This window comes from Phacochoerus africanus, chromosome X (assembly GCF_016906955.1).
Source record: "Phacochoerus africanus isolate WHEZ1 chromosome X, ROS_Pafr_v1, whole genome shotgun sequence".
NCBI classification, from domain to species: Eukaryota; Metazoa; Chordata; class Mammalia; order Artiodactyla; family Suidae; genus Phacochoerus; species Phacochoerus africanus.
The window spans coordinates 29,076,540-29,104,193 of NC_062560.1; the positions used below are offsets into that span (position 1 = coordinate 29,076,540).

The following is a 27,654-nucleotide window of genomic DNA, read 5'->3' on the forward strand; positions in this document are numbered from 1 at the left end:
GGGATTGAATCCACATCACAGCAGGGACTCAAGCCACAGCAGTGACAATGTTGAATCTTTAACCCACTGAGCCACCAGGAAACTCCTTTATGTTGCTTTTTTTTAAACAGTGAGAGTAAAATAACTTGCTAGATTATAAAGATAAAATTGAATGAGCCTGCCACTAATGGAGAAAGGGGGTATTTTCACAGAACCAGTATTTTTTCCCCATCCCATCTGCATTTCATGTTGATCGAAATAGACCCTTGGCCATTCAGGTAAAAAAATTCAGTGTTCTTGTGCACATACACCAGTCGCTTTAGTATAATAAAGGAATGGGGAAGGGGAAAATGAAAAAACAGAGAAAACTATACTGTACCTGTCAGATGTGGTGGAACCAAATTGTGGTTTTCTAATTAAGACTGTCTTCTTGGTCTGGAGGAACAGAATTCTGGAGTAAAGTAGCAGGTTCCCTTTTTAGTAGACACCTCCTGTCTGCTTCTGGAACACATCAATTGTATCTTCATCCTCCATTTCCAACTGTGCAGGTGTGTCAGCTCCGTTGATTGGCTGCCCATCAAATCAGAATCTGATCTGCCTAATTGACAAATCCTGTGGTTCACAAAAGGCTTTCATTAGTGCACTAAAAGGTGCCTCTTAGACTGTGCCACAGAAGCACCCAGCCTCGTCATCTTCAAATTAATATGACCGTTCTTCTCAGTGTTGACTCCTTTCTTGGGCTTTTCCATTGCCAAGGGTGTGTGCCAGAGTCACCTCAGCTGCTCCTTCACCGAAAAGGTACCACGTCCGCACCCAGTGAGCACTTAAGCAGAACCAGGAGTGGGAGAAGCCACACATAAATTCAGAAAAACACAGTCGGGGGAGAAAGGTGACTAGAGTGAATCTGAACCTGAGCCAGGGAAGGTGGTAGCATTTGTTCTGTTCAGTTTTGTCAGTAGTGTGGGATGGTCCACCCTTGGGGATGAGTATAGCCATGGGCAATGATTGGTGTAAATGTTAAGGAAAATTGCTACTGGGCACCTTGTTTAGCATCTAAAAATAGGTGCTTAATAATATTGATTATATACTTTTTTTCTACTTTTCTTTCTGTGGAGGTTGTAGGCAGAGCAGTTTTGTTTAAAAAACCACGACTATAGAAGTCTCTATAATTTACTCGTTTAGCCTAGAAGATATTCTTATTACTGATGAAAACGAAGTAGACATCTGTTGTTTTCCACTGCTATGGAAAACAAGATGTGCCACTTGTATCTTCATTTAAGAGAGAACTTGTTCATCATTTGCATACAGCTCAGTCAGCTGACAGCCTCCAAATTCAATGTCTTCAGAAGGAGCCTCAGAACATAATTGTGTGGCCCTGCTCTTGTGACTGAGCATCCTGTGACCATAAAGTCCTAGCCATTTCTGCCCAACATAGGTATTCACTAACAGGCAGTCTTTGTTCTGAGGTCCCTACTGGGTTGGCGGAGACTTTGTCAGATCTGCATCACAGCCTGAGGCACTCTCTGTCTGCTTCTCCTTTCTCCTCCATTTTTTTCATAGGGGTCTAATCTGCATCGCAGTTTAAAGGCTTGCTCTTTTGCTTTTGCTTCCTCTTTTTTCATTTCCTCCAAGTGTCAAATAATCCCAATGAACTTTTAAGCACTACTTGCTTCCCAGGGGACCTGAACTGATACAGTTGTTACCAGAAGTGGTTTGAGAAAGCAGCAGACAGGTTGGGAATTGGTGACTGGTCACTTACCACCTGTTTGGCAATGAGGATGCCATCCTGGGTACTATGTAGGATATGGACAATGCCTGGCCTAATCTTGTGGTCTGATTGTTAAAACTTACACTGGTGGTGATTTGGGAGAAGGTTCTGATGGGAGGGGAATGTTCAACCTGGTACGAGGATTTGAAAAGTCTGGGTATGTTGAGTGGGAGTGATGTGACGGCGGTGAGGTGTGTGTGTGTAGGTGGGGTGGATGCATGGAGGGTGATGGGGGAATTGGCAGTACATATAAGAATAATGGAATTGTGGAATTTTATGATTGCTAATAAGTTTCAGTGACACCCTACAGAGAGATAATGAAAAACTGAGGACAGTTTGTAAACAATTGAAAAATGGGTGAGAAGACCAGAAGGCCTCTTTGGTAGTTTACAAAGAAGCCCTTATCTCCTGCAGTGGAAAAGCCAAAAAAGCTGAAGACAAAACTCAAGATTTAATAGATATATTCATAGACCTTCAAAAATGATTGAATGCTCAACTGGGACAATTTATTATGCCAAGGTCAGAGTCCTCTTTTGGGCTACCTGGAAATCTGACACATGGGATGAGGATGTGTGGGGGATGCACCTAAAAGATTTTGGCCTCCCAGTGTTAGAGAAACCAGATTTGGCCCAAGATGGAGTCGCTCATGCTAAGCCCATGTCAGCAAACCTAAACTTGATGAAGTTTCTATTAGTATGGCTCTAGAAAAGGAAGATCTGAGTTAACCAATCAGCATTTGTCTGCTCAGTACAAGTTACCTGACTTTGCTCCAGGACTTCCCTTTGCTCTGTGTAAGGGAAATAACTGTGCTTTACCTATACAACAAATGCTCAGTATAACTTCCTTGATCTTGTTCTCTTTGGTCTTCAAGGGGAGCAGAATCTCCAATCCCCAAAATATGCCTCTTTAGCATAAGGATTATCTTGAGCTGATTGTTTTTAAGAAACATGGGTGGGATGGGGAGGCATCTGTGAAAGCAAAAGAAGTTATCCTTTGGTAACAGACATTTACAAGGGAAATCTTCATTTATAGTTTCTCTGTTCCAGGAACAGCAGGATGACTAAATCTCTGGGAACTCTTATCAATGGAAAAGGCAACAACTTACATCTACGTAACCATGTTACCCTTGTTTACTGTGCTTTTCCTGGTCACTTTGCATAAGTGGCTCCCCCACTGCCAACAACCTTTGTCTTTAGCAGAAGATGGTATTTAAGGTGGTGGCTTGGGCCATCTAGGGGAGTTATTCATTCTTCCTGGGTAGCTCCCGTATGTACAGGAGGTATACATGTTATTAAACTTTTGCTTGTGTTTCTCCTGTTTATCTGTCTCTTATTACGGTGTGGTCCAGGCAAGAACCTAGAAGGACAGAAGAAAAATTAGGTTAGCTTCCCTATGGTTGGGAAGGGGAAATATGCAGACATTTGTAGATGATTGGACAAAGGCTCTTAGATGATACTGATATGCAGGAACTCAGGGCATCATCACAGCCTGTTATTAGACTAGAGGTATGTGGCGGGGGGGGGGGGGGGGGGGGGGGGGCAAAGTCTAGCTTACTATGTCTCCACTTTTAAATTTTTTTTTTTTGTACTGCCTGTGGCATGCAGAAGTTCCTGGACCTGGGATCAAGCTTGAGCCATAGCTGTGACCCTCACCACAGCAGTGACAATGCTGGATCCTTAACCCACTGAGCCATCAGGGAACTCCTATCTCTACTTTTTTAGTGGATCCACTTGGTAACCATTTTCCTTTTTTTTTTTTTTTTTGGTCCTTTTTTTTTAGGGCTGCACCTGTAGCATATGGAGGTTCCCAGGCCGGGGGTCCAATAGGAGCCATAGTCGCCGGCCTACACCACAGCCACAGCAATGCAGGATCTGAGCCACGTCTGCAACCTGCACCACAGCTCACGGCAACACCGGATCCTTAACCCCCTGAGCAAGGCCAGGGCTTGAACCCGAAACCTCATGGTTTCTAGTGGGATTTGTTAACCACTGATCCATGACGGGAACTCCCGATTTTCCTAATCTTTGACTATATAATTGTGATAGGTATACCTGGCGATTGATTTAACCTCCACATTGATGCTGGGCCTATGTGTAGGCTAAGAATTATTATAATGGGGAAGACCAAGTGGATGAAATACAATCCTTCTTCTACTCTTTACTTCCTCACCTTCATCCCCAGGAGTCAAAGTAGTAACTCAAAAGCAATATTGTATCCTAGGCGATGGTGTAGATTATTGCTATTGAGGATCTAAAAGGATGTCATGAATCCTTTAATTTGCTAGTCTGGCCCCTGCAGAAAGTGGATGGATCCTGAGGCATGATCATAGACCATCCACTGCATGATAGGCCCATCCACAGAGCCATGCCAGACCTGATATCTGTGTTAGAGCAGATTAATATGTTGTCAGGTACATGATACGCAGCGATTGATTTGACAAATATGTTTTTTTCTATCCCAGTCAGTAAAGAGGATCAGAAACAGCCCTAGGAGTTCCCGTCATGTTGCAGTGGAAACGAATCTGATTAGGAACCATGAGATTGTGGGTTCCATCCCTGGCCTCGCTCGGTGGGTTAAGGATCCAGCATTGCTGTGAGCTGTGGTGTAGGTTGAAGACACAGCTTGGATCTGGTGTTGCTGTGTCTCTGGCGTAGGCAGACGGCTACAGCTCCTGTTAGACCCCTAGCCTGGGAACCTCCATGTGCCACGGGAGCGGCCCTATAAAGACAAAAAGACAAATGAAAGAAAAAGAAAGAAAGAAAGAAAGAGCCCTAATTTGGCTGAAATAGGCAAACATATGTATTTACAGATATGCCACAAGGTTTTGTTAACTTGCCTGTCTTCTGTAATATGACACTCCTAACAGATATGGGCAGTCCCACAGAATACCAAATTGACCCATCACATTGGTGACATTATGCTGATTGGGAAAGATGAGGAATAAAATGGCTAGTAAGCTGGAGGCCAAGATAAGTCATACGTACTTCAGAGTGTGAGAGATAAGCCCTATATTTTAGTATGTAAGAGAGACATTAACTTCAATTGGGTTTAAGCAATGTTTTTTGAGTTGCTGTCATATGTAGGTAAGCCTAATAGTGATACAGGATCACCTGCCTGAAATGATGTTTTAGAATAATTGATCTTAAGAAGTATTTCTCATGATAATTAGATAACAACTAATTAATTGTCTATCAATATCACTGTAAGTTCATGTCAATTAAAAAAAATATGATTGGAGTTCCTGCTGTGACATAGCAAATTAAGGATTCAGTGTTGTCTCTCTGGCAGCTCGGATTTGATCCCTGGCCTGGGAACTTCCATATGTTTCAGTGTGGCCAAAAAAGGAGAAAAAAAATTTCTACAGTGTGAGTTAAAGGACATATTTATGTAATTTTTGTGCTTACAGTATTTTAAAATTATTTTACTTAAGCAATCTCTTAGGCAATAAGAAATTAGTAATAAGGGTTAACTTTAATATGATCCTCCAAGGCCACCTCTTCTGTATCTTATTTCGTATGGCACTATGTTGACATGGTTAAAGTTTTGTTTTGTTTTGTTGCATCCCAACAGTACTTGTCAAACCAGAAACTGGAAGGGTGAGGCCCACATTTACCAAAACCTAGAACACAATTTTAATTTTCACTGGTCTGTTGTTAGAAATGAAAGGGGAAGTGGCACTCAAGCACTCAAGGCAATTTCAAGTAACAGCAGGAAATTACCAGTGGAATAAAGAAACTTCTGCTCCGGATTACTTGTCTCAACCTTTTAATCTCCCTCTCCAATTAGACTAATTAGACTTTAGGACGAGTCACTGTACACTTTTTTTTTTTTTGTCCATGCCCATGGTGAGCGGAAGTTCCCAGGCTAGGGATCGAACCCATGCCAGCCCTAGCCAGAGCCACAGCAGTGACAACTCCGTGTGTACTTTCTACAGAGCTCAAAATACCTGTAGTAAAATATATAGCACTGGCCTCAAGGGTATAGTCAATATTTTCCTAAGATATGTCACATTTCTTAACCACTCACAAAATGCAATTTATAATTAGTTTGTTGAGAAATTTTACATTTAAGCAAACATAGCTCTCTTAGGACAATGAGTTTGTGGAAAACAGCCCTGGCTGCCGTCTGTCAGTTGAGAAGTTAAGGTTTCCAAAATGGATCTTTGAATAATAAAGATTGTTAAAATTGGTAAATACTAAACAGAGAAAAACACAACCTCAGGCATACATAAAGTTTAAATTGAAATAGATTTTTCTGGAGGACAACTTAGGCAATATGTATTGAAGCTTAAAAAAGTACATTTATTTTATCTAAGCATCTTGAATTTTTATAAGTGTAATCACATAATTGAACAGAAATTTATTAAACAAGATTTACTGTAGTTTTGATTATGACAGTTGAAATATTGGAAACAAATATATGACTGTATAAGACTGGTTTAAAATTATGATACAAATATATAATGAAATATTATAAGCAATTAAAGCATTTATTTAAAATATATAATGCATTAACATAAAAGCTGTCTATGATACTCAGACTGAAAATTCGATGTAACAAAGTACTATAGAGTCAATGAGCTCAATGTTGTTTATTTTTTAGTTTTTTTTTGTCTTTTTAGGGCCGCACCTGCAGCGTACGGAGCTTCCCAGGCTAGGGGTTGAGTCGGAGCTGTAGTCACTGGCTTACACCACAACCACAGCAATGCCAGATCAGAGCTGCATCTGCGACTTACACCACAGCTCACAGTAATGCAGGACCCTTAACCCACCGAGCAGTGCCAGGGTTTGAACCTGTGTCCTCATGGATACTAGTCAGATTCCTTTCCACTGAGCCACCACAGGAACTCCTCAATATTGTTTAAAACACAAACTTAGGAATTCCCGTTGTGGCTCAGCAGGTTAAGGAACTGATGTTTCTGTGAGGATGCAGGTTTGATTCCTGGCTTCCGTCAGAATTAAGGATCCAGTGCTGCTGCAAGCTGCAGAGTAGGTCACAGAGGCAGCTCAGATTTGTGTTGCCATGGCTGTGTGGCTGTGATGTTTGCTGGCAGCTGAAGCTCCAATTCGACCCCTAGCCTGGGAATTTCCATATGCCGCATGAGTGGCCTAAAAAAGAAAAAAAGCCCCACAAACTTGTATATTTGTATGTATATGCATAGTAGATGTCTGGACGTATACATACAGCAGAGAACATTAAATGACTATTTGCTAGGTGCTAGAAATATTTTATTCTTAAATATTGTAAACATACAAAGTTATGGAAACTAAAATAACAATACTTGTGAACCTAACACTTGGCTTTATCAAATGTTAACATTTTGCCATATTTGCTTCAGATACATTCTAAGTAATGAAATATCAGAGGCAAATGAAGCTGTCTGTATTGACCCCACCAGCACATCTCTGTCTCTCCCTCCTCAAGTTAACCACTATCCTGAATTTGCCAAAATGTTATATCTTCCAGAATTATATATTATACATAATATAAATATTACAACTCCATACATGTATAAACATAACTAATATAGGTATTAATAAATGTAATATGTCTTAGTTCTTGCATTTAAAAAACTTTATATAAATGTTACTATTAAGTGTGGATCCTGCAACTTCCTTTTTTATATTTATAGTATGTTTTTGACATTTATACATATTGATAAAAGCAGCTCTGGGTCTTTTTTTTTTCTTTTTTTTCTCTTTGTCTTTTCTAGGGCTGCACCCACGGCATATGGAGGTTCCCAGGCTAGGGGTCAAATCGGAGCTGTAGCCGGCGGCCTACGCCAGAGCCACAGCAACTCGGGATCTGAGCCAAGTCTGCAGCCTACACCACAGCTCACGGCAACGCTGGATCCCCAACCCACTGAGCAAGGCCAGGGATCAAACCTGCAACCTCGTGGTTCCTAGTCAGATTCGTTTACCACTGAGCCACGATGGGAACTCCATCTGGGTCACTTAAATACTTAATAGCATTCTAGCTTTTTCTTTTTTGACTGCACCTAGGCATATGGAATTCCCAGGCCAGGGATCAAATCCCAGCCACAGCTGTGACCTACACCACTGCTGCAGCAATGCTGGATCATTAACCCACTGCACTGGACCAGGGATTGAACCTACGCCTCAGCAGTGACCTGAGCTCCTGCAAAGACAATGCTGGATCCTTAACCCGCTCAGCCACAGAGGGAACGCCTAGCCTTCTCCTTTTTGATGTACCACAAATTATTCATTCATTAAACTATTTACGCAATATGGATTATTTCCAATTTTATGTTGTTACAGGTAGTGTAATTCAAATCACAGATAGAAATTCTTTAGCATCTCTTTGTAACCATCTATGTAATAATATCTTTACACTATATTCCTAGAAGTAAAATTGCTGAGTCTATTTCTGTCCCATTGTCCCAATCTCATGGTTTATATAGTTTTATAATGAGGAGGGGTATTTCATAAAGAAAATCTCCTTTCCTTGATTGTCTTCTTTAAAATGGCTTTTGGCAATTGTTGGTTCTGTGTACCATGATAAGAACTTTAGAATCAGTTTTTCAGTTTCTGCAAAAATCACAGCAGATGAGAGAAACCAAAGCTGAGTATTTATACAAACATAAATCCCCCCACCTCCAACAGCAGCAATAAACATGTTAGAATTTTTTTAAGAATTGCATCAAGTTAACTGGTCTATTTTGGAAAAATTGTCATCTTTTCAATATTGTTTTCATATCTGTGGTAGATGACATAATTATTCAAAATATCTACTTCCTCTTTATAGGAGAACTTCATATATCTACACACATTTGAGGTAAATTTTTGCCCTATGATTTCATTTAACCAAGTTGATGTGGAAAGTAACCTGCACTACTATTTTTTAAAAATTTTTTTTCAGCCTCTACAAGATTATTTTTTGTATTATTTTTTTATTACTCAAATGAATTTATCACATATGCAAATTGTATAATGATCATAACAATCCAATTTCACAGGATTTCTATCCCATAACCCAAGCACATCCCCCCACCCCCCAAACTGTCTCCTCTGGAGACGTAAGTTTTTCAATGTCTGTGAGTCAGCATCTGTTCTGCAAAGAAGTTCCGTCTGTCCTTTTTTCAGATTCCACATGTCAGTGAAAGCGTTTGATGTTGGTGTCTCATTGTATGGCTGACTTCCCTTAGCATGATAATTTCTGGGTCCATCCATGTTGCTAAAAATGCTGGTATTTCTTTCATTTTAATGGCTGAGAAATATTCCATTGTGTATATGTACCACATCTTCTTGATCCACTCCTCTGTCGATGGACATTTAGGTTGTTTCCATGTCTTGGCTATTGCAAATAGTGCTGCAATGAACATCAGAGTACATGTGTCTTTGCGAGTCATGGTTTTCTCTGGATAGATGCCCAGGAGTGGGATTGCTGGATCAAATGATAGTTCTATTTTTAGTTTTCCGAGGACTCTCCATACTGTTTTCCACAGTGGTTGCACCAATTTATATTCCTACCAACAGTGTACTAGGGTTCCTTTTTCTAGACACCCTCTCCAGCACTTACTGTTTGTAGACTTTTGGAGGATAGCCATTCTGGCTGGTGTAAGGTGGTACCTCCTAGTGGTTTTTATTTGCATTTCTCTAATAATAAGTGATGTTGACCATCTTTTCATGTGTTTTTTGGTCAGTTGTATGTCTTCTTTGGAGAACTGTCTGTTTATATTTTCTGCCTATTTTTTGATGGGGTTGTTTGTTTTTTTGAGATTAAGATACAGAAGGTGTTTATAAATTTTGGAGATGAATCCCTTGTCAGTCGATTCGCTGGCAAAGATTTTCTCCCCTTCTGTGGGTTGTCTTTTCGTTTTGTTTAGGGTTTCCTTCACTGTGCAGAAACTTTTAAGTTTGATTAGGTCCCATTTGTTTATTTTTGTTTTTACTGTCGATACTCTAAGAGGTGGATCTGAGAAGATGTTGCTGTCGTTTATGTCAGAGAATGTTTGGCCTATATTTTCCTCTAAGAGTTTTATAGTATCTGGTCTTATATCTAGGTCTTTAATCCATTTGGAGTTTATTTTTGGGTATGGTGTTAGGGAGTGTTCTAATTTGCTTCTTTTCCATGTGGCTGTCCAGTTTTCCCAGCACCACTTATTGAACAGGCTGTCCTTTCTCCATTGTATATTCTTGCCTCCTTTGTCATAGATGAGTTGGCTATAGGTGCGTGGGTTGAATTCTGGGCTTTCTTTCCTGTTCCACTGATGTATATGTCTGTCTTTGTGCCAGTACCATATGGTTTTGATGACTGTTGCTTTGTAGTATAGTCTGAAGTCAGGGTGCCAGATTCCTCCAGCTCCATTTTTCTTTTTCAGGATGTCTTTGGCTATTCTGGGTCTTTAGTGCTTCCAAACAAACTTGAAAGTATTTTGTTCGAGTTTTGTGAAAACTGTCCTTGGTAATTTGATAGGGATTGCATTGAATCTGTAGATTGCCTTGGATAGTATAGTCATTTTGCTAATATTGACTCTTCCAATCCACGAGCATGGTATGTCTTTCTATCTATTTGTGTCATCTTTGATTTCTTTCATCAGTGTCTTACAGTTTTCAGAGTACAGGTCTTTTGTCTCTGTAGATTTAGATAGATTTACTTCTAGGTATTTTATTCTCTTGGATGTGATGCTAAACGGGATTGCTTCCCTAATTTCTCTTTCTGCTCTTTCATTGTTACTATATAGAAATGTCGTCAATTTCTTTGTATTCATTTTGTATCCTGTGACTTTTCTGAATTCATGGATGAGCTCTAATGGTTTTCTGGTAGAGTGTTTAGGACTCTCTGGGTGTAGTATCATGTCATCTGCAAGTCGTGATAGTTTTACTTCTTCCTTTCCAGTTTGAATTCCTTTTATTTCTATTACTTCTCTGATTGCTGTGGCTAGGACTTCCAGAACTATGTTGAAGAGTAGTGTGGGTGAGAGCGGACATCCTTGCCTTGTTCCTGATCTCAGTGGGAATTCTTTCAGCTTTTCACCATTGAGAATGATGTTTGCTGTGGGTTTGTCATATATGGCCTTGATTGTGTTGAGGTAGGTTCCCGCTATGCCCACTTTCTGAAGGGTTTTTCTCAGAAATGGGTGTTGGATTTTGTCAAAGGCTTTTTCTGTGTCTATTGAGAGGATCATATGGTTTTTATTCTTCAGTTTGTTAATGCGGTGTATCATACTGATGGACTTGCAGGTATTGAAGAACCCTTGCATGCCTGGGATAAATCCCACTTGATCATGATGTACAATCCTTTTAATGTATTGTTGGATGTAGTTTGCTAGTGTAATGTTGAGGATTTTTACATCACTGTTCATCAGTGAATTTGGCCTGTAGTTTTCTTTTGTTGTGGTATCTTTGTCTGGTTTTGGTATCAGGGTGATGGTGGTCTCATCGAATGAGTTTGGGAGTATCCCATCCTCTGCAGTTTTTTGAAAGAGTTTCAGAAGGATACGGGTTAGCTCTTCTCTAAATGTTAGATAGAATTTGCCTGTGAAGCCATCTGGTCCTGGACTTTTGTTTGTTGGAGGTTTTTTAATCACAGTTTCAATTTCACTTCTTGTGATTGGTCTGTTCATCTTTTCTATTTCATCTTGGTTTAGTCTTGGGAGATTGTACTTTTCTAAGAATTTGTCCATTTCTTCTAGGTTTTCCGTTTTATGGGCATCTAGTTGCATACAGTAGTCTCTTATGATCCTTTGTATTTCTGTGATGTCCGTTGTTACTTCTCCTTTTTCATTTCCGATTTTATTGATTTCAGTCCTCTTTTTTTCTTGATAAGTCCGGCTAAGGGTTTATCAATTTTGTTGATCTTTTCAAAGAACCAGCTTTTCGTTTCATTGATCTTTTCTGTGGTTTTCTTCCTTTCTATTTCATTGATTTCTGCTCTGATCTTTATGATTTCTTTCCTTCTATTAACTTTAGGTCTTGTCTGTTCTTCTCTCTCGAGCTGCTTTAGAAGTCAAGTTAGCTTGTTTATTTGAGCTTTTTCTTGTTTCCTGAGGTGGGCTTGTGTTGCTATAAACTTTCCTCTCAGAATGGCTTTTGCTGCATCCCATAGGTTTTGGAGTGTTGTGTCTTCATTGTCCTTTGCTTGTATGTATTTTTAAACTTCCTCTTTGATTTCTTCAGTGATCCCTTGGTTGTTTAGTAGCATGTTGTTGAGTCTCCACGTGTTTGTGGTTTTCGCAGTTTTTTTCTTGTTGTTGATTTCTAGTTGTGTAGCGTTGTGGTCGGAAAAGATGCTTGATATGATTTCAATTTTGTTAAAGTTACCGAGGCTTGATTTGAAGCCCAGGTTGTGATCAGTCTTCAAGAATGTTCATGTGCACTTGAGAAGAATGTGTATTCTGTTGCTTTTGGATGGAATGTCCTATAAATACCTATTAAGTCCATCTGGTCTAATGCTTCATTCAGGGCCTGTGTTTCCTTATTGACTTTGTGTCTGGATGATCTGTCTATTGCTGTAAGTGGGGTTTTAAAGTCCCCCGCTATGATTGTGTTATTGTTGATTTCTCCTTTTAAGGTTCTTAGCCTCAGATAAGATAAATGGGATTGTCAGCATCTTGGGAGCACTGGAACATGGGTTTGATCCCTAGCCCGATACAGTGGGTTAACGATCCAGTGTTTCTGCAGCTGTGGCTTGGGTCACAACTGCGGCTTGGATCTGATTCCTGGCCCAGGAACTCCGTATGCTGTGGGGCAGCCAAAAAAATTTTTTTTTATTGACAAAAATGCTGTCACCCGAGCCTTCAGCAACGTAATCTCTTTGCAGTAGTAACAGCAAAGATCACTGATCATAGATCACCATAACAAATATAATAATGAAAAAGTTTGAAATATTGCAAGAATTACCAAAATGTGACACAGAAGTGGTAGGAGCAAATGCTCTTAGAAACAAGGCACCAATAGTTGTGCTCAATGCAAAGTTGCTACATACCTTTAATTAGTAAAAACACAAATGCAAAGTGCAGTAAAGCAAAGCAAAGTACAATGAGATATGCATGTATCTGGTTGGTGATTTATCTTTATTCTGCCTGGTACTCAGTGTACCCTTTTTTAAAAAGTGAGAACTTGGAGTTCTCTTGTGGTGCAGTAGATTAAGGATCCAATGTTGTCACTGCAAAAAAAAAAAAAAAGAAAAGTGAGGACTCAATTCTTTAAATACAGGAAAATTCTCAGATGTTACTTCCTCACATATTGCCCTTTTTGCTATTTTCCCCTTTCTCCTCTCTTCTTCTCTAAGTCTATCAGACATATTATGTAACTTCACAATCTATTTTCTATGTCTCTCATCTTCTTGCTGACACCCTATTGTAGGAAAATGTACGTAACAAAAAATTTACTTACCATTTTAACTACTTTTATTTATTTTTCTTTTTATGGTCATACCCATGGCATATGGAAGTTCCCGGGCCAGGGATTGAACCTGCACCTCTTTAGCTTCCTGACCTGTTACAGGCAGATTCTTAATCTGCTGCATCACAGCAGAAACGCCTTTTTTTCCACAATAATTTTATTTTAGTTTTTATTTACTTGTGTATTTTTGGCCATGCCCATGGCATGCAGACGTTCCCAGGCCAGAGACCCAACCTGAGCCACAGCAGTGACAATTCTGAGTCCTTAGCTACTAGGCCACCAGGGAACTCCATTTTAACTACTTTTAAGTGTATAATTCAGTGGCATTGTGCTCACAATGCTGGGCAACCATCACCACCATCCATCTCCAGAATTTTTCATCATCCTAGACAGAAACTCTATATCCATTAAATAATAACTCTCCATTACTTCCTCTCCATAACCCCTGGTAACTTCTAGTCTTCTTTTTTCTCTGTGAACTTGCCTATCCTAGATATCCAATATAAGTGGAATTATACAATATTTGTTTTTTTGCATGTGGCTTATTTCACCTAGCATAATGTTTTCAAGGTTCACCCATGTTGTAGCACATATCAGAATTTCCTTCCTTTTTAAGGCTGAATAACATTTGCTGTACGTATACACTGTACTTTGTTTATCCATTATTTGTTCATACACATTTGGTTCATATACTCTTTGGCTATTGTGAATAATGCATAAGCAGAAACAAATATCTAAGTCCCTGCTTTTAATCCTTTTGGGTATATATTGAGAAATGGAATTATTGCATCATATGGTAATTCTATGTTTAACTTTTTGAGGAACCATCAAAGTGTTTTCTACAGTGGTTGTAACATTGTACATTTCACCCATAATGTACAAGGTTTGCAATTTCGATTTCTTCACATTCTCAACAGCACTTATTTTCAGTTTGTGTGTGTGTTTGTGTGTGTGAGAGAGATAATAATCATCCTAATCCGGTGAAATGGTATTTCATTGCAGTTTTGATTTACATTTTCCTAATGACTAATGATGTTTACCAGCTTTTCATGTACTTAATGGCCATTTGTACATCTTATTTGGGGAAATGTCTATTCAGATCCCTTGCTCATTTTTTTGTTGGGTTGTTTGCATTTTTTCTTGTTGAATTGTAGGACTCTTTATATATTTTCTCTGATATATTTTATCTTTCTGTGTTGCATTTTTTGTGTTTTTTTTTTAAACTTATAATGATTTTTATTGTTCCCATTATAGCTGATTTACAGTGTTCTGTCAATTTTCTGCTGCACAGTGTTCTGTCAATTTTCTTCCAGTCACACATACATGTACACATTCTTTTTTCTCACATTATGCTCCATCACAAGTGACCAGACATCTGTGTTGCATTCTTTGTGAAGCCTTCAGCACTATCTTCCAATGAACTAGTCCCTTTGTTACATGGATTCAACTTGTCCCATTTCTTTTCAGTTGCTATAATGTCTCATTTCAGAGAGTGTACTTTTCATCTCAAAATTCTGTTTGGATATTTATTATATTTTTCATTTCTCTTCTCACTATGCTCATGTTTTCCTTTAAATACTTGAACATAGTAGTAACAGCTCTTTTAGAGTATTTACCCACTAAAGTCATCTCTGTCATTTCTTTCTCTCTCTCTCTCTCTCTTTTTTTTTTTTTGGCTATGTTGTGCAGCAGCTTGATGTGAAATCTCTCAGTTCCCAGACCAGGGATTGAATCCTGGCTGCAGTGGTGAAAGCACTAAATCCTAACTACTAGACCACCAGGGAACTCCCACTTTTGTCATTTCTGTTTCTGGTGACTGATTTTTTTCTGCTGGTTATGAATCATATCTTCCTCTTTCTTTGTCTAATGATTTTTGATTGGTTGCTGAGCACTGTGATTTTACATTTTGGGGTGCTAGGTCTTGTTTTTCTTTAAAGAATTTGAGTATTTTACTAGCAGGCATTTAAATTACTTATAGATTAGCTTAATCCCACTGAAACTTGTATTTAGCTATATTAGGGTGGATTTAGAATAGCCTTTACTCAAGGGCTAGTTTAGCCTCTCTAATTGAAATGTAATTCTCTGAGTTTTTCATTGAAAGTCTGGATGTTCAACATGAAATTTCTCTAGCTGCCCAGAATTTATTTATTTTTATTTATTTATTTATTTATTTATTTATTTATTTATTTATTTATTTATTTATTTTGCTTTTTAGGGCCTTACCTGTGGCATATGGAGGTTCCCAGGCTAGGGGTCAAATTGGAGTTACAGATGCCAGCCTACACCACAGCTGCAGCAATGCCACATTCAAGCCGTGTCTGTGACTTACACTGCAGCTCATGGCAATGCCAGATCCTTAACCCACTGAGGGAGGCCAGGGATCAGCCCCTTATCTTCATGGATACTAGACTGGTTCATTACCGCTAAGCCACGATAGGAACTCCTAAATGCCCAGAATTTAAATATCTCAAAGTCCTGTGTGATTTCTGGGAATTATTCAGGTTGTAGCTCTAATTTCTCTTTTGCCCTTACATCAAGTATTTTCACTCAATGAGTGTGTATCCTAGTATTCAGCACAGATTCAATGGTACCCCTCAATTTGTTTTTGGAGCTATTTCTCTGCACATCTCCCTCTTCCCTGGTCCTCTAAGTTGGTTCCACAATTTCCAGCCCTTTAAGTCTTCCTGAACACTTTGTCTCTTGGATTCATCCATACCTCTCTGCTATACTTGGAATTCTGCCTCACAGTCTGGAAATGGCTTCTAGGCAGAAAACTGAAGTGATTATGTGATTTACTTTATTTGTTTGTTTTTCCTTATGTTCTTATGATCCTGTACTGCCTGTTGTCCAACATCCAAAAATTATTATCCTGTATATTTTGACCAGTTATACTGTTGTTTACAGTGAGAGACTATGTTGAGTACAGTTATTCCATCATGGCTAAGAGTGGAAATCTCAGCCTTTGAGTTGTTTGTTCTTTCTTTCCTTCTTTCTTTCTTTCTGGCTGCACCCATGGCATGTGGACATTCTTGGGCCAGGGATCAAACATGTGCCACAGCTGTAATCAGAGCCACAGTAGTGACAATGCTGGATCCTTAACCCACTGAGTCACCAGGGAAATCCTCAACGTTGAGTTTTTAAAGCCACATTTCCTCCTGTACAACTTGCATATAAAAATAGAATAAAAAACACTTTTCCTGTTGTTCAGGTATGATGCCTACTTGGGAAAATTCATGGAAGTAGGGGTTCACTGTGGCTCTCCTGAGTTTCTGAGAAATATGTTTGGAGAAATTAAATTTGAAAATGATCAGAGGTTTGTTTGGAGACCTTGGAACAGTTCCAGGAGCAATTAGGGGAGAGAGGGTATCTAATATAATAAATGCCATTGATATTCTGCCCAATATCCTCTTTGCTTACCTGAGTCACTTGAAGCTATGGCCACTGCCAGTAAGCTGTAGCTTCCAACTGAAAAGTGTCTGTATATCTCTACTCTTTCTTTTGGCCACACCCATGGCACATAGAAGTTCCTGGGCCAGGGATCAAACTTGTACCATAGCAGTGACCCAAGCTGCTACAGTGACAACACTGGATCCCTAACCCACTGAACCACCAGGGAACTCCCTTTTTTTGTCTGTTAGTTTCTTAGTGTTTGGACTGTTTGCTCTACTTTTTTTTTTTTCTGCCAAGGTCTTTCTCTAGCACTACAAAAGCTATGTGATGGCTCTAGGGAAAATTCTCAGGCAAGGAGTAATGGGAGAAGCTGAATAAATTCCTCAGCGTCTTCAACCTCCAATGGAACCAAAAATTATTATAGGGTATCATCATCAAAGTGTAGCAGGGAGATACAATTAGCCCTTCTCTTTTCCCTGCACTTTCTTTATGGTAATACTTTATTTTTCTTTAAGGCTGCATTTGATTTTTATTTAATTAATGAATTTATTTTTTTGTCTTTTTAGGGCCACACCTGCAGCACATGGAAGTTCCCAGGCTAGTGGTCGAATTGGAGCTACAGCTGCCAGCCTACACCACAGCCACAGCAACGCGGGATCCGAGCCGCGTCTGCGACCTGTGCCATAACTCAAGGCAACGCCAGATCCTTAACCCACTGAGTGAGGCCAGAGATTGAACTCGCGTCCTCATGGATACTAGTAGTGTTCATTGACTGCTGAGCCACAGCAGTGGCTGAAGTTGATTTTTAAAAATCAGATTATATGAGGGTAAAACTATTCAAAGTAGAAGGAAGAGGCATAAAATATCAAGCAATGTGTGTCCAAATACCCTAGGAATAGCCTGATACATCATCAAGAGTGAGAAAGGATTAGGAGTAGCTTCCCCAACTCATAGAGTCCATTTGATATTTACCGGCCACCTTATTTATGATTTCAAGTTCAATGCCCCACATTTCCCCCTTCATTTTAATTCAAAAACCATGGACTGTTGGGGCTGTGACCCAAATATGTTAATAGTGTGGTCAAAGTTTTTTAGGAAGTTGTCTTATAACTAATTATGTGTGACACAAGAAGAAAAATGAAGCCTAAAACTCATTTTGATGCCTAGAAGAAAAATCAGCTGCTATTATAGCTAATGCAAATTTCTGCAGAAGGGAATCATGCCCCAGAGAAAGAAGGTATTTTGTTAAAGAACATCATGTTCAAACAACTGTATAAATTCAGATTTTAAAATCATTAATTGTGAACCGCTTCGTTTTTCCTTTTTTTCTAAAAGTTTGGAGAATAGTAAGTTCAAATTAAGAAGATACTATCTGTTATGAAGACATTAGTTGAAATATAACCTTTTATTTTTAAAGAGCCTTAGAGTTTTCAACGAACTTTTTTTTTTCCCATCTCACTCTTTTTATAGCATCCTAAGTGAAGTAGAGCAAGAGGTTTATCCAGAAACAAAAAGGTAAGAAGTTCCCACTGTGGCACAGTGGGTTCAGGACCTGGCATTGCCACAGCTATGCCATAGATCACAGCTGTGGTTCAGATTTGATCCCTGGCCCAGGAACTTTCCTGAAAAAAAAAAAAAGGAAAGAAAAACCAACAAGGTAGGTAAGAATGCATGATGATTTAAGAGCAGTTCCTGCCCCAGACCAGGTACTGATTCTATTAGGGTGCAGACAGAGTGCAACTTGGAGGGGAAATGACAGATTTAGAGATCAGCAAGTGTCCCTAAGAGAGTACTGGGGACTGGCCCCACGTCTCAGGAATGGATCTGGGGCGGGAGGGCGGTAGGGAGTGATGCAAGCCATTGATGTGTTTTGGGGGAGTTTGAGGGGGGAAGGAAGTGTGACACACATCTCAGACATAGCCAGGAGATTGCAAGCCTCTAGGAGAAGCTTTGCATTTGTCAAGGCTCCAGAGCAGAGGCAACAACACTAAAAGAGGACCCCCAGCAAATGTCCCTGATGTCAGCCTCGTGCTTGTCACCCTGCTGTGGGGAATGCAGCTGAGTGCTGTTGTTGTTGTTGTTTTAGTTGTACCTTTCACATTTAGGTCTTTATTTATTTATTTGGTCTTTTTGTCTTTTTAGGGCTGCATCCATGGCATATGGAGGTTCCCAGGCTAGGGGTCCAATCAGAGCTGTAGCCACCAGTCTACGCCAGAGCCATAGCAGCCTGGGATCCGAGTCTCATCTGCAATCTACACCACAGCTCACGGCAATGCCGGATCCTTAACCTGCTGAGCAAGGCCAGGGATTGAACTCTTGTCCTCATGGATGCTAGTTGGGTTCGCTAACCACAGAGCCATGACGGGAACTCCCAAGCTGAGTGTTTTTAAACCTCTGAGAGTTTGAGAGAGTACCAGTAGGCCTGAGGGTGCCTGGGGGTAGGAGGAAGAGGAGTCAGAATTGTGTCTTGGTGACCATAGGCCACGATGGGATTATGGACTTAAGCAATGAATGCTAGAACTCATTGACAAAGATCAGATTAGAAAGCTAAATTTTGATGAATTTTGGTAAAAGATTGGACTTCTGTATTTAGAACCCTCTTCATATTAAAGTCCGATTTGTAATAAGTTGCTCAGAAAGACCCTAACTTATTTCTGAGGAGAAGGCCTTGGGTATACTAAGCTACTCAAAAGAGTCTGAGTTTCAAGCCGAAAATGGCTGAGTTCATTCAAATTGGCAAGAATGGTTTTTTTTTTTTTTGCTTGTTTTTCTTTTGTTTGTTTTTTAGTGGCTGTAGCTGGAGCATATGGCAGTTCCCAGGCCAGGGATTGACTCTGAGCTGCAACTGCGACCTATGCTCTGGCTTTAGCAACTCAGGATCCTTAAGCTACTGTGCTGGGCTGGGGAGTGAACCCACACCTCTGCAGTGACCCTGAGCCACTGTAGTCAGTTTCTTAAGCCACTGTGCCACAGCGGAAACTCCAAGAGCCAGTTTTATACTGCTAACTGCCTTAGAGGCTCAATAGCCAAATTGGATATAGTTAAGCAGAAAGGGAGAAAGTTACATTTTATAGGTTATTTGAAAGTTTAATTATTTATTTCATTTTATTTATTTAATTTATTTTTTGGCCACACCTGCGGCATGGGAAATTTCCCAGGCCAGGGATCAAAACTGTGCCTCCCAAGCAACCTGAGCTGCTGCAGAGGCAACTCCTGATGCTTAACCCACTGAGCCACAGCAGGAACTCCAGTATCTGAGATTCTCGACTAATAAAAAACTAACAAAAACATGCAAGTCTTATGAATACAAGTACCACGCTTTACAGTATGTTCTAGAAGAAGACCTGAATAGATGAAGATATATAAAAAATGGGCATCCAAGAAGACACTTTTCTCTCTGGGAGAGATCCTCTATTTTGTTTAGCATTGGAGGAACTACTATAGAAAATAAAGGGGGGAAATACTCCCTCCTGTTATTATCTAAAGAAATGATGAGGGAGCATATGAGAGGGGTTCAGCTAATGAATTCCACACTCTTTAAATCTTGCAAGAGTGATATCAAGATTCAGAAAGTTAAGGAATTATCCATAGACATGATGGTCATAAGAATCCAGCACCAGGAGTTCTCATTGTGGTGCAGTGAGTTAAGGACCTGACATAGTCTATGTGAGGATGCAGATTCAATTCCTGGCCTCACTCAGTGGGTTAAAGATCCGGCATTTTCCCAAGTTGCAGGTTATGTTGCAGATGCAGCTTGGATCCAGTATTGCTGTGGCTGTGGCTTAGGCTTGCTACACCTCTTTTTTTTTTGTTTTGTTTTGTCTTTTTGCCTTTTTCTAGGGCTGCTCCCGCGGCATATGGAGGTTTCCAGGCTAGGGGTTGAATCGGAGCTGTAGCCACAGGCCTACGCTAGAGCCACAACAATGCTGTATCCGAGCCGAGTCTGCGACCTACACCACAGCTCATGGCAACGCCGGATCCTTAACCCATTGAGCAAGGGCAGGGATTGAACCCACAGCCTCATGGTTCCTAGTCGGATTTGTTAACCACTGTGCCACGATGGGAACTCCCCTGCTACACCTCTGATTTGACCCCTAGCCTGGGAACTTCCATATGCTGCAGATACAGCTGTAGAAAAAAAAAAAAAAAAAAAAAGAATCCAGCACCAACGTTATGCAGTGCTGGTGCCAGCATCTGTATATCCTAGCTGTGGAGGACACACCCTAAGGTGACCCTCCAGTGAGTCACACTGTTGAAAAATCCCTTCCATTTGAGTGTGGGTGAAACTTCTGACTTGCCGCTAGCCAATAATATTATGCAAATATGAGGAGATAGTCACTCCCTTGATTATATCACATTATATAAAACTCTAGTATCAGAAGACTAGATAAAGAGACTGTCCTGCTGCCTTGAAAAGGCAAGCTGCTATATTATGAGAGGGCCACATGGCAAGAAACTGTGGACAACCTCTCAGAAGTGAGAGCAGCCCTTGGCCAACAGCCAGCTAGAAAGCAGGAACCTCAGTCCTGCAACCACAGGGCATTGAATTCTGCCCAGAACCATGTGACCTTAAACAAGGACCTAGCCAACAACTTGATCAGTCTGGTGAGACTGGTGAGACCCTGACCAGAGGAGCCGTTTATACCATGTCTGCTCTCTTGACCCATGGAGACTATGGGTTTTAAATGTAGGTTGTTTTAAGGTACTACATCTGTGATAATTTGATACATACACAGCAATGGAAAACTTATAGGCTAAACCTACTCTTCCTATGCCAGATGATGTCTATTGTCTCTCAGCTCTACACCCACTTTTGTTTGTTTTGTTTTATTTTTTTTTCTTTTTAGGGCCATACCACGGCATATGGAAGTTTCCAGGCTAGGGGTTGAATCTGAGCTGCAGCTGCTGGCCTTCACCACAGCCACAGCAGTGCCAGATCTGTGTTGCGTCTTTGACCCATACCGAAGCTCGTGGTAACGCTGGATCCTTAAACCACTGAGCAAGGCCAGGTATTGAACCCACATCCTCATGGGTATGAGTTGGATTCATAACCCACTGAGCCACAACAGGAAATCCTACACTCACTTTTCACTCTTCTGTGTGCTGCAGCAGGTCAAGGATGAAGAAAATATCACACACACACACACACACACACACACACACACACACACACACACTCAATGGAATTGGAATGCTATTCAGGCACCAAAAAAAAGAGGAAATTCTGCTCTTTGCAATGCCGTGGATGGACCTTGGGAACGTTATACAAAATGAAATTCAGAGATAACTCAGCCAGAGAAAGATGAACCTGTGATCTCACATGTAGAATTTTTTTAAAAAAAACCAACTCCCCAAACCAAATAACAACCAAACATATAGACAAAGATCAGATTTGTGGTTAAGTGAGGCAGAGGGTGAAGAATGGAAGGATTGGATGAAGGTGGTTAAAAGATACAAACTTCCAGTTGTAAGATAAACAAATACTAAGGATGTAAACAAACAAAAAAAGGCTGATGACTGTTGAGTCCAGACCCACTGCAATATATTTTGTAATAAAAATACTGAAATCTAAATGCATTCTTGATTTGCTCTTGTTCTCTTAATGTCTTTAGAAACGCATGGCATTCAATCAAAAGACTAAGCTGGAGATTTTTTTCCCCATAAAACGACTAATCATGGAGTTAGCTATCTCAGAAAAAGAGAATGACTTCTTAGTGACATTCTTAAAGAGTGACAGTAAAACTTGCCTTCTTTAGGCTGACTCTAGGACAAAATTGTTGAAAAAGATGAGGGGGTGATGACAGTATACATAAGGACTTTAATGTCCCTGAATCAGTCACGAATTGAGAGTTAAAAAAAAAATAAAACCCACAACACTTTAAAAAGTCTGCCTCAGGCAATCTCAAAACATTTGACATTTCATTTATTGGGAAAAATGTAGCTTTTTGTAATTAAAAAAGTTTTGTCAACTGAAAGTGACTTTAAGACCTGTTAAAATCAGGTCAGTGAAGCTGCTGATGATCTGAAAGTTTTTATCTTAACATTCAGTGATCGGAGGCAGTGAATTTTTAGCTGTACATGTAATAGGTGCTGAAGAGAGAAAATGCAATCCAATGAAACATTTTTAGATTGCAGTGATGCATAGGCTTGCAGAAGTCTAGGGAATCCAAAATAAGTTTTATTCACGTCCTACTTTTATAAGGTAACTACAAAAGAAATGAGACCTATTAAGGTAGCATATTGTTGGAAGTCACCCTTGTCTGATTTATCAACTCTGTCAACAATATCTTGACTGCAATGGTCACTAGTGTTCACTGGATCAAACTAGCTACTGAAAGTCGAACATAAGGCAATACAAAGATTAATTATGTCAATGAGGTCCTCACTTCTCCTCCTGTGTCATTTCTCCCTTATTTTTGGGTCCACACTCGTGGATCCTGGGATGGTTGAATCACTGCTCACAGTTCAGTCTAGATGCATAGTCTTCGAGACAGTAATTGCTAAGGAAAATTGTCTGCTTCTCAAATTGCCTCTGATTGATTGTCGGACTGCAGCTTCATTTTCTTTTCATGGCTCTGCAGTCTACGGCCTCCTTTGCTACCAGCTCTGCCTCTTCTCTGATCAGCCTCCTATGTTCTGCCTGTTCTCAAAAGAGGAGTTACCCAGCCTCTTTTCAGTTGATGGGAAAGACAATTTACAGTTTGGGTTCTTAACAAATTCGAAGTCTCCTGAATAATGTTTCTGTAAGGTTTTTTTCCTTTGGAAGTCAAGCAACTGACTCTTACACACTTACAGGTAAAAAAAAAAAAAAAGACTTTATTAGAAGCATATGGGGTTGCTCAGCAAACCAGAGAAAAAAGTAGAACATGCTCCTGAGAAAAGGCAAGAGGAGTTCCCGTCATGGCTCAGTGGAAACGAATCTGACTAGCACGCATGAGGACGCAGATTCCACCCCTGGCCTTGCTCAATGGGTTAAGGATCCAGTGTTGCTGTGAGCTGTGACAAAGCTGGATCCTTAACTGGTTGTGGCCACAGGAGAGCTCTGGGATACTTTGGTTGCTGATGACAGGGGGTGGATGGGTGCCACTGACAACTGGAGGGAGGCTAGAGGCCAGGGAGGTTGCTAAACATGCTACAATGCATGGAATAGTTCCCCCCCCCCCCAAGATCCCACCCCAAATATCAATAGTTTGGGTGCTGAGAAATCCTGTTCTAATGAGTATCCCAATTTTTTCCCTTGATAATCTGACTTCTTCTGAGACAGTACCTTACAGACAATAGAAAAGGTTTTTCTAGCCAATTGGATTTATATTTTACCAAATTGTGTTTTCCTATCATTAAGCAAGTATAATTTGGTCTGTTAAAAAATGAAACAAAACAAAACTTTATGATGACTCTTTTAGAAAAATAGTGATGTACTGAAGAAAATTCTGGAGGCGGCAAATTCATTTTACTTTTTTTTAATTGAACTGTAGTTGATGTACAATATTATATGTTACAGGTATACAATATAGTGTTTCACAATTTTAAAAGTTGTACTCCATTTATGGTTACTAGAAAACATTGATTATAATCCCTGAGTTGTGCAATATATCCCTGTAGCTCATTTTATATATAGTAGTTTGTACCTCTTAGTTCTCTATCCCTGTTTTGCCCCTTTCTCCTTTCCTCTCTTTGCTGGTAACCACTGGTTTGCAAGTCTGTTTCTTTTTTGTTATATTTACTAGTTTGTTGTATTTTAGATTCCACATATAAGTGATATCATACAGTATTTGTCATTCTGTGACTTATTTCACTAAGCATTATACCCTCCATGTTGTTGCAAAAGGCAATACTTCATTCTTTTTTATGGCTGAGTACTATTCCATTGTGTATGTGTGTATATATATGTATGTATGCATGTATGTATGTATATTGTGTGTGTGTATATATATATGTAGTCTTCTTTATCCATTCATCTATTGATGAAGACTTAGGCTGCTTCCACACCTTGGCTATTGTAAATAATGCTGCTATGAACATCGGGGTGCATGTATCTTTTTGAATTAGTGTTTTTGTTATTTTCAGATATGTGCCCAGGGGAGGAATTGCTGGGTCACATGGTAGTTCTATTTTTAGGTGTTTTTTTTTGTCTTTTTGCCTTTTCTAGAGCCACTCTTGCGGCATATGGAGGATCCCAGGCTAGGGGTCGGATCGGAGCTGTAGCCACTGGCCTATGCCAGAGCCACGGCAACGCGGGATCCGAGCCGCGTCTGCGACCTACACCACAGCTCACGGCAACGCCGGATCATTAACCCACTGAGCAAGGCCAGGGACTGAGCCCGCAAACTCATGGTTCCTAGTCGGACTCGTTAACCACTGCGCCACGACAGGAACTCCTATTTTTAGTTTTTTGAGAAACCTCTGTATTGTTTTTCCCAGCGTGGTTGCACCAACTTACATTCTCATCAACAGTATGTGAGGGTTCCCTTTTCTCCACATCCTTGCCAGCATTTTTTTGTGTTCTTTTTGATAATAGCCATTCTGAGAAATGAGAGGTAATATCTCATTGTGGTTTTGATTTGCACTTCCCTGATGATTAGCAATGTTGGAGGAAAATTCATTTTATTTTATTTATTTATTTTTGATTTTGGTCTTTTTGCCTTTTCTGGAGCTGCTCCCGTGGCATATGGAGGTTCCCAGTCTAGGGGTCGAATCAGAGCTGTAGCCACTGGCCTATGCCAGAGCCACAGCAACTCGAGATCTGAGCCGCGTCTGAGACCTACACCACAGCTCACGGCAACGCCGGATCCTTAACCCGCTGAGTAAGGCCAAGGATCGAACCTGCAACCTCATGGTTTCTAGTCGGATTTGTTTCTGCTGCGCAACGGGCATAACCAATTTAAATAAAACTTTTATTTTCCTTTCTGTCAGAGGGGAGCATGGCTATGATTGCAAACGTTTTCTCTATGGAGGGTTTTTGAATATTTTAAGGCATGAGCATTCCAATTTTCTACATCAACCCACCATGTAACACTATACATTCAGAAATTATTTGATGTAGATGAGGAAACAGTGTAAAATAGTCTTCTGGTCTCTACCTGGCTGGAAAACGTAGGGTCTGCAACACCTGTCTCAGAGACCTGAAAGAGAAAAGGGAAGAATGAGCTATCTTTCAGACCACTGATGAAGGGGATTTTCATTCAGAGCTGTGACTTTCTCCCAGCAGCTGGAGGCCTGCAGCTGGATGAAAATCAACTAGTCCCCTGGAGATGGCAGTAGCAGGCAGGGATGGAAATCTTTTGCCAACCAGTCACAGGGAGAACTGCAGACTCCTGCTTCAGATCTTGGCCTGTTCAGACAGGGAGCCATGACGGATCCCTGTGACTACAGAGGGCTGATTTTGCTGCTGGTCGTTATAGTGAAATTCCACCTTATCCTTCTCTGAAATTTAGTTCTCAAGTGCTGGTTAAGTGCTTTTTGAACAGGTCTTATGTAAGTGCTGGTTAAGCCCTCCCGCACCTGCTTTATGGGTGAATCATACCACATTTCAAAACCTATTGAATTGCAGGTACAATATCGACAGGCATTGAGGAAGAAAAGGCGCTAAGAGCAAGTTCAGGGGTGGAGAGCTTTAAAAACACAAAATCAATGATTTCAGTATAATACTCCATGACCAAAGAATCCAGTGCTGTAAAAGCCAATGGATCAACTTAACGCAGCTGGAGGGGTCAGAAACACTTTCCCGATGATATGGCACCTGAGCTGAGTTATAAAGACTAAATACCAGTTACCTAGGTGAAGAGAGATAAAAAGCGTGTTTAGGCAGGAGACACAGCTTGAATAAAAATCTGGGAGAGGAAAACATTATGACATTTACTGTGTTGCTGGATTGCAAAGAGTCAGGCAAGGTGACTGAAACATTATGTGGCAGCCAAATCACAAAAGTGCTAGAAAATAAAATACTTTGGAATTAAAGATGTCAGAGGTATGCAGAAGACTCTTCTGGCATTCTTGTTTTCAATGAATTTCCTGACTCCTGCAGAGACTGTCTGTGCTCAGGCCACTCAAGATGGCTGTAGTCTTGCTCTCTGTTCATCCCCTGCTTGACCAGTGCCTAATTCACCTATAGCCTGTGTGTGTAACCTTCCTGTGTCCTCACCCTGGGCCCCAGCTGGTGAGTGTTTTTATCAAAGGGGTGGTGAGGGGCGTGCCCCTCGCTGGTTTCCCTGGTAACTAATGAGCCAACCTGACTTCATTTTCCCTGTAACTGGCCATCTCCCCTTCCCCCAGAAGCGAGGAGCGTTGCTTTGTCCTGTCCATCATGTTCCGCACACAAGGGGGTCTTGCTCCGGGACCTTGCTTCAGACATGTAAGTCCCCCTGCCCATTAAACCACTGATGTCTCTGTCACCGACTCCAGGTTGTTTCTTCAGTCTTGAAGCTGGGAAAGTGCAGGCCTTGTAGGTCTATGGGGGTGCAGCCCAACAGAGTGCTATACACTCTGCCAACTAGTGGACCTCGTGCTGCCCTTGAGTTAATCATATTCCCCAGTTCAGAGCGCGTTGGCACCTCCATCTGTGCAAAGCTCTTCTCTTTCATCTTGTTTGTCTGCTTAAGCAAACAATCTACTATATATGCCAATCTACTCCCCCTTGCCCCGCCTTATCCTTGGTCCTCATTCTCATTGCATTTCCCCTCAGGTATTCTCTCTGTTCATGGATCTTTGCTGAAAAAGAGTGTATTTTTAAAAATGTGTATTTTAAATTTACACGAATGGTGTTGTGCTTTAAATTGTGTTTCTTACAATTTTCATCCATTGCTTTGCTTTTGTGCCCTTGTCACTTTTCTCTGTGGTATGTCTGGCTCTTTGCCGCTAACTGCAGTATGTCTCCACACATTGTGCTTATTCAGTGTATCATGATTGATACATAGTTTTTCTCTTCCAAATCCTTCCCAGGACAAACAGCTCTTTGATGAGCATTCTCATTCACATCCCTTTATGGGCCAGATGAAGATTTTTTTCTACTCCCAAAGGTTCTGATTCAGTGCATCTGAGCTGAGACCCAAATAATTTAAATACAATTAGGCTGCTAGCTCACTGAGCTAATTGAGAAGAAAGGAAACAAAGGTTCTCTTAACTGTGGCTTTCATTAGAAACTCCTGGAGGGCT

General features: G+C 40.4%; 1 pseudogene; it reads right to left on the reverse strand.

The window, feature by feature from the left end:
* Positions 1–407: 407 nt before the first annotated feature.
* On the reverse strand, positions 408–26,808 carry LOC125117984 (small ubiquitin-related modifier 2-like; annotated as a pseudogene).
* Positions 26,809–27,654: the final 846 nt, after the last annotated feature.